Source organism: Mus caroli, chromosome 5 (assembly GCF_900094665.2).
Source record: "Mus caroli chromosome 5, CAROLI_EIJ_v1.1, whole genome shotgun sequence".
NCBI classification, from domain to species: domain Eukaryota; kingdom Metazoa; phylum Chordata; class Mammalia; order Rodentia; family Muridae; genus Mus; species Mus caroli.
The window spans coordinates 103487582-103495329 of record NC_034574.1 but is presented as its reverse complement, the minus strand read 5'-3'; the positions used below and the strand labels follow the sequence as shown (position 1 = coordinate 103495329).

The window sequence follows — 7748 nt, the reverse complement described above, 5'->3', positions numbered from 1 at the left end:
GAAGGAAGGAAGGAAGGAAGGAAGGAAGAAAGAAAGAAAGAAAGAAAGAAAGAAAGAAAGAAAGAAAGAAAGAAAGAAAGAAAGAAAGAAAGAGTGAGTGAATTATAGAAGGAAAAGTCAGAGCCAGTGAGATGGCTCAAACGGTAAGGGTGCTGCTCTGTGGAGTTCAATCCCTAGAAACCACAACGTATAAGGAGAGGAATGACTCCTGCAAATTGTCCTCCGGGTTCCACCCACATGCTGTGGCATACATGAGCAGGTGTACATGTGAACACACACACACGTACACACACACGTACACAGACATACACACTAGATAAGCAAACAAATAAATGCAAAAAGATCTATAATAAAGTTAACTAATATATAAAATTTTAAGTGGTAGCTGGGTGGTAGTGACACATACCCTTAATCCCAGCATTTGGGAGGCAGAGGCAGGTAGACCTGAGTTCAAGGCCAGCCTGGTCTACAGAGTGAGCTCCAGGATAGCCAGGGTTATAACACAGAGAAACCCTGTCTCAAAAACTAAAAGAATAAAAATAGGTAAATAGTACACACATTATAAAGAGCTAAAATAAATTAAACTTTTAAATACAAAATCATTGCCCGCACCCTGGGCATAGGTAATGTTTGTCTTCGAGACCAATTGCAAATTGCTGCTATATACACAGTTCCAACCCGAGGACACGGGTGATAACTTGGAAAACACGGCATTGGAGGAGAGAAGCTAGGAACTCTCCAGAAAGCTAGGACAGAAACCTGTTCTGCTCCAAGCCTTGGATGGGCCAGGAGCTATGGAACCTGGAGACCCCAGCTAGGGAGGTGGTGCCAAATAGCCAGTGGGAGAGGGGGTCCAACTCTCAGTCCAGGTTCCTGGACCTCTATACGTCTGTAACATTCCATTTTAATTGTTTAAAAACTGGAGAGTTGATGTTTGCATAGGATCGAAGGATATGCACTCAACATGAAACAGAAGAATTATGAGACACATCACTTCACCTGCTTTTTTTTTTATTCACTTGCTTATTTTTTTAATCTTAATACTGTGACATATCTAAAAACCTTGCTGTAGACATGGTCTCTCCTATAGCCCAGCTGGCCTGGAATTCACTATGTAGCCCCTGCCTCCTCACCACCACATCTGGCAAAATCCTACTATCTTTAAACACATTACACTTTGTGCCTTTCATCAAAGACGGGCACCCCCCACCCCCCAGGGCAGACAGACACACAGCAGCTTCCAGGCTGGTGGGAGAGCAGTCCTGATACCCTCTGACTATTCCTCAGACCCTGCTGCCTGGCTGAAGGGTGGCTGGGGGGACGTTCAGGGGGTGCAGGCACCCAGCTTTGGAGCTTTCCCCATAAAAGCAAAATATCCACTTGATTAACTGTCCGATCAGTCCAGCATACACCACTTGTGTTCACTTGCCTGCAACCCCACCCTTGGAAGTACTTGGCTCAGTGGCCTGCTGCATTCTTTTCATATTGCAGTCAGTATATGAGCATTGTAGCACTGATAGCCGTATGAGTCTGGTTCCTGCTTTGTGAGCCAGAGGCAAGTCCCGGGGCTCCTCAATGTGAAAAATGAGCGGAATCTGTTTCCACCTCCGCCTACATCCCCTCCCCTGTGCCTCCTTCCCTCGATTTTTCTCAGCTCTGTTTTATTTTTGATGATTCTGGTGGTTGCCCTTGTGACTCCAAGAGGAATGCTGAACGCTCTATCTCCGGAAACGTCAACTTTTGCCACGTCCCTTGATGTCTAACATGTAAGGTGAGGGATGTATTGGTTTCTTGCCCACATTGCCACAGTATCCCCCAAGGTTGTCTTCAACAGTCCTTCGATGGTGTGTAAAATCAGGCAAAATTCCACGAGATTTTAAAACAAGAAATGGATCAGTATTTATCCTGTGAAGTTATGTGAACAGAGCTCGCTCCAGAACCCACCTGGATCAAAATGTAATAATTCCATCACTAACCAATCTCAGGCCACATATTGAAGAATTTTCAAATATCAAAGCAATCTTTCTTCCTTCCTTCCTTCCTTCCTTCCTTCCTTCCTTCCTTCCTTCCTTCCTTCCTTCCTTGTTGTTGTTTTTGTTTGTTTGTTTGGTTGGTTGGTTGGTTGGTTGGTTGGTTTTGTTTTTTTTGAGACAGGGTTTCTCTGTATAGCCTTGGTTGTCCTGGAACTCACTTTGTAGACCAGGCTGGCCTCGAACTCAGAAATCTGCCTGCCTCTGCCTCCCAAGTGCTGGGATTAAAGATGTGTGCCACCACCACCGGGCCTTCCTTGTTGTTTTATGTTAGATCATTGACCAGCCATGTTGCTCTGGCACGGGCATTTAAGTGTGGTAGTGACAGGGTTTGCTAGCATGTGCTGCTCAGCAGACCACACTCAGGCAGCATGGCTAGAAACAGCTGGTTGTCATTCTGTATGCCAGGTTTTATAACAAGATGATTGTAGAGTGGACTCCAAGCCTGTCTCATTGGAGAGTGGGGACCATGTGTAGTGCTCAGCACCCTCATCTGGGGACCCTTTACCTCCTACATCATTTGTATTGTCTTGATTGGACACTATCCTTGGATCCTTTCTTATGCTCAGCCTGGGTAGGCTCTCTGATTTTGTGAATTCCACATCTCCTTAGGTCTGGGAATTGTCTTTCATTTGATGGAAGGATATTATATTTGTAACCAAATTATATTTCAGAAGGATTGTATGGAAAGAATTTTCTAAGCTATAAGACAGTTGGAGATTTTTTTTCCCCTCCTTTAGAGTGGCAGATAATTTTGCTGGATATAGAATTCCTACTAATCGTCTCTCCTCATCCAATCCCAGGACTGGAGACTCTTTATCTTCTATAGGTATTGTCATTCATACTAAGTTTGTCTCTGTGTCTTTGTCTGCTCACTCTCTGTGCCATCTCTGTCTGTCTGCCTGTCTGTCTCTCCCACCTGGGGTTTATTATGGTCATGTTCAGTCTTCAAGAGGCATTTCCTTCTGGAAGATGTGTTCCGTTAACTGTAAGATTATATTTCTGCCTGACTTCCAGCTTGTTCTTCTAAAACGTCCTTTAATTTCTTTTTATCTTTAAAAAAAAAAAAGATGTTTATAGCTAGGCAGTAGCGGTGCACGCCTTTAATCCCAGCACTTGGGAGGCAGAGGTAGGTGGATTTCTGAGTTCGAAGCCAGCCTGGTCTACAAAGTGAGTTCCAGGACAGCCAGGGCTATACAGAGAAACTCTGTCTTGAAAAAACCTGTGTGTGTGTGTGTGTGTGTGTGTGTGTGTGTGTGAGATGTTTATATTTGTATCCATGTGTATGTGTGTTCTGTTTGTGCCGATGCATACCATGCGAGCAGGTACCAGTGGAGGCTAGAAGAGGGCATCAGATCCTCTGGAGATGAAATCAAAGGTGCTTGTGAGCCACTCACTGGACATGGGTTCTGGGAATGGAGCTTGGGTTCTCTGGCAGAGCAACAGTACTCTTCATTGCTGAACCTGCACCCTGGGACTTCCCCTTAAATGAAGAACCCTCCTCTTGATGCCTCTTCCTCCTGCTAACATCCCTTCTTTGTTTTCATTCTCTGAGACTTTCAGACTACCAGCTTGATCCCTTGGCTAACTTAGTCCACCTGTGGTATTCTTTGTTATGGTATTTTTGAATCCTGAAGAACTGGTTCTTATCCTCTGCCTTCCATGGTTGCTGTGCTGGCTTTCTGGTTGCTAAGCAGGCCGACCCTGGAGATCTGTCTGTTCTCACACAGCCCCAGGACATGACCTCCCCAGTCCTTGGAGAACAGGTAAGGAAACAGACCCAGAGTTACAAAACAGCCCAGACAAGGCCTCCCTCAAGCTGCTCTGAGGAGGTGGTAGGCTGGGGGCTCAGGCTAGGCTCCTGCTCAAGAACCTCTATTGTGAAATGTCAAGGTGGAATCCCGGTGGCTCTGCTGGTCTAGGCCTGGCCCCCACGTCCTTCCTACATATGACCCCACCCGATATACTACACATCTGGGAAGTCCCGTATATCAATTATCTTTAGCATTGCTGGGATGAAATACCTAACAAAGTGACAGGAAGGAAGGACAAATTGGGGGTACAGTCTGTCACAGCGGCAGGGCCATGAGGCAGCTGGGCATTCTGCGTGCACAGTCAGGAAGCCAGGAGACGAACACGTGCTGGTGCTCAGTTTGGTCTCTCCTTTGGGTTCAGTCCAGGACCCCAGCCCACGAAATGTTACCACCTACTCAGGGTGAGTCTTCCCATCTCAAATAACCTAACCTAGAAACGCTTTCAACGATGAAGCTTTTTGTCTCCTAGGTAAGTCTAGATCTGCCTGAGTTCACAACCGGCACTAACTATCACACCTTGTTTCCAAAGTGTGCCCAAGGGCTGCTGGAGAACTTCGAGATGGTACATGTTCATCAGGCCTTAAGGAAATGCACCTGTTTCTTGCCTTTCACAAGGCTTCTGTGGAGCCCCAACAAAAGATGTGGGACAGGAATGCTCTTTCTGGGGAGATTCACAAGTGGGTTCTGCACAGACTCGTTCCTGAGGAGCACTGGTCAGGGGCTGCCAATGAAGAGGAGTTAGGATGGGCAAAGCAGAACTCCAAAACCAGCCTGGGAATGGGGCCTGAAGTCAGAGCCTCCTGCCTGGGCCTCAGCTCCCCTCATAGTTCTCTGGAAGCTGGAATTTTACCAGCAACACTGGTTGAAAACTCCCAGTTGGATTTGCCTTTAAGGAAGGTTCGCTCTGCCATCAGATCCTGGCTTCTCATCTTCCTTCACTCCCTCGTGTCAGCTCAGATCCTATTCCACAAAGATTTCTTGTGAAGAGATGGGAGTCCTTGATCTCGCCGGAAAATGAGGACAAACCTGGAAGGACACTGAGATGGCCTCTCTGTGACAGAAAAGGCCTGGGTTTTTTTGTTTGTTTGTTTTTGTTTTTTTTTTGTTTTTTTAACCATGTTAACTGTCTACGGGGCTGCCCATTCTCTGAGGCTCTGCTAAAATCTATGCTGAGCTGGGCAGCCCCTTCTGCTCGGACTGTGGGATTTCTGGGCAGCAGCTGTGGGATTTTCCTGTCTTCACTGCAGGCCAAGCTCCAGACACAGTGGGTGGGAGGGGCCATGTAGGTTCTGAGTAGGGGGTAGGGAGTGCTTCTGCTTCATTTCTTCCTGGTTCTCAGGATCCCCAACTCCAGTGAGCAACAATGAGTATAACAAATGTTATACCCACTAAGCACACAAGACCAGACTACAGACACTTCTGTGGACTGAACCGCATCCTCCAAATACGTTTAAGGTCAATGTGCTTAAAGTCTCATTTCAAGAGGCATAAATGGACAGTTGGGAAATAGATGTGATCACAGTAAAATGAAATCACACAGGGTGAGGCTGGGTCCCAAGTCTAGCATGGTTGGTGTCCTCAGAACAGGGGAATTTGGATGTCTATCCACAGAGAAGACCATCTGCATACAAGGCACAGATAGAGTGGAGGCCACAAGCCAGGGACACCTGGAACTTCCAGCAGCTGGGTGGGGTAGAAAGGCTTTCCCTGGAATGGTGAGAGAGGAAACCTGCAGACACCTTGACTTCAGAGCCTATTGTTGTAGCTGGTCTGTGCTGTTTGCTGCACAGCCACAGCCTGCAGCACACATGGTCACTTGGACCTGACCAAGCTCTGCTGGTATCTGGGGGCGGGAGACTCTGATGTGTGGACTGTTTCTCACATAGGGTGACCCAGTGTGTGTGTCCATCCCAGGGAGCTGAGCTGTAGGAAGGTGGGGACATGGTTCCTGGAGAAGCTAGAGTGAAGTGCTTTCTAGTTTCTGGTCCTGAAATCACCCCTAGCTGAACAATACTGTAGCTTGTGCTGCATCTTCAATGTCTTGTGACTCTAAGAATGATGGGAAGTGTTTCTTCCTTAGCTCAGTTTAAAACATCTTCCCACACCTTTCCTAGAAAACGGAAACCAACATCCTATCCATATGACAACTCAGCAGTCTTACAGCCGGCCTCCCACGCTCCATCCGGGGTCACCCTCCAAGGATCTGCCACCCCGCAGAAAAGATGGAGCCACCCAAGGCCTGGAATCATCATATAATGAGCCCAACCAGCCACCCAGGCACAAATTCCTCAGTGGAGGACACAAGGTCACCAGCATCTCATTCCAACAGCCAAAGCATCAACTGGAAAGCAGTGTCTTTAATGCCACCATGCCAGTCAAGGAGAGGTAACCCAGAAAGGGCAGCTTTCTGGTGAACACTCTTGGGGGATTATCACCACACTTCCTTCTCGTTGTAAGGGAGACCATGAATGCACACCCAGAATCATGCAAGGGTCTCATTACAGAGACAAAAATCAATATACACAGCTTAGTACCCTACATTATTTCTATAAGACTATGACCACGGGGGACATAGGGGTCAGATTAAGTTTACATTTTGCCCTCCCCACTAGGCCTCAATACTTTCCTACTACTGAAGATTCTTTTAAAACTTCACTTGGATAGCCATAAGCCTAAAAAGCCAGTGTGAAACAGCATCTTTTATTTCTTTTTCCATTTGTCAAAATGGCCATGGAGTGGGGATACAGAGATGACTCGGTGACCAAAAGCATTTGCTTGTAGGAGACCAGAATTTGGTTCCCAGCACTTATATCAGATGGCTCACAAATGCCTGCAACTGGAGATCTGATGGCCTCCTATGGCCTCTGCAGAAACCCATGTGCATACGGCATTTATGCATGCTCCTGTATATACACTCACATGCATGCATGCACATACAAATTAATGTACAGAGTCTTTGATAATAGCCATCCCATACCAATGGGCAGGCACGTGCTGTCATCGGGAAACTTGGCAGGGTCAGGGAACCAAGTGTGGTGCAGACCTTGGTAGCTGTGAGCAGCATCGGTGGGATCCAGCTGTAGGTGGTTGCTCCACACCTGGGGTCAGTACAGGGAGAAGAGTAGGGCGGGACAAGGCATTCTGGGAAGAGATCAGGACATGGTGGGCTAGAGAAAGGTGTTCTTTAAACTCTGAGAAAGTTGGTATGGGAGGACAATGGGGTGGGGTGGGGCTTAATCCTCAGCCTAATCCAAAACTACATAAGGGTCTGTGCCTGCCTTTGTGTGTGTGGGGGGGGGGAGGGGGGTAACTGTCCAGTCTCACGCATGGGGAACACAATGGAGACTCAGGGACTGTGCAGGGAGCAGGTGAGGAAAGCAGGCTTTCTGTTGTAGGGAGAGAAAGTTGCAGCAGGGAAGAGCTAGACATGGAGAAAAGAGGGTTTTGTTTTGTTTTGCTTTGTTTTGTTTTTTTCAAATCCCTGGGAGGAGCAGCTGGAAGACAAAAGGACTTTGATAAATAAGGTTGGAGTTGAGCTTAAAGCTGAGACCGGGCTGCATGGAGGGGCAGCTCTGCTCAGGACAGGGAGAGATATTCACAGCCACCATAAAAATGACTGCAGCAAACACAGGATCCATTTGGAGGGTCGGGAGAGAGAGAGAGAGAGACAATACCCAGGAACGACCCAGCTCTCCAGGCTGCTTGGGTAGAAAAGCCTCAGCTTTTATGGGTCCTTCTGTTTTCTCATTTTTATTTATTTATTTATTTATTTTAATATTTTTATTACATATTTTCCTCAATTACGTTTCCAATGCTATCCCAAAAGTCCCCCATAGCGCCCCCCACTTCCCTACCCACCCATTCCCATTCTTTTGGCCCTGGCATTCCCCTATATTGGGGCATA

The 7748-nt window shown here is 47.1% G+C and overlaps 1 protein-coding gene across 2 annotated transcripts in view; it reads right to left on the bottom strand.

Annotated features, from left to right (window-relative positions):
• The window catches only part of Galnt9 (polypeptide N-acetylgalactosaminyltransferase 9), an 83470-nt gene that overhangs the window by 45480 nt on the left and 30242 nt on the right, over positions 1 to 7748 (bottom strand). The gene's annotated exons all lie outside the window — the stretch shown is intronic.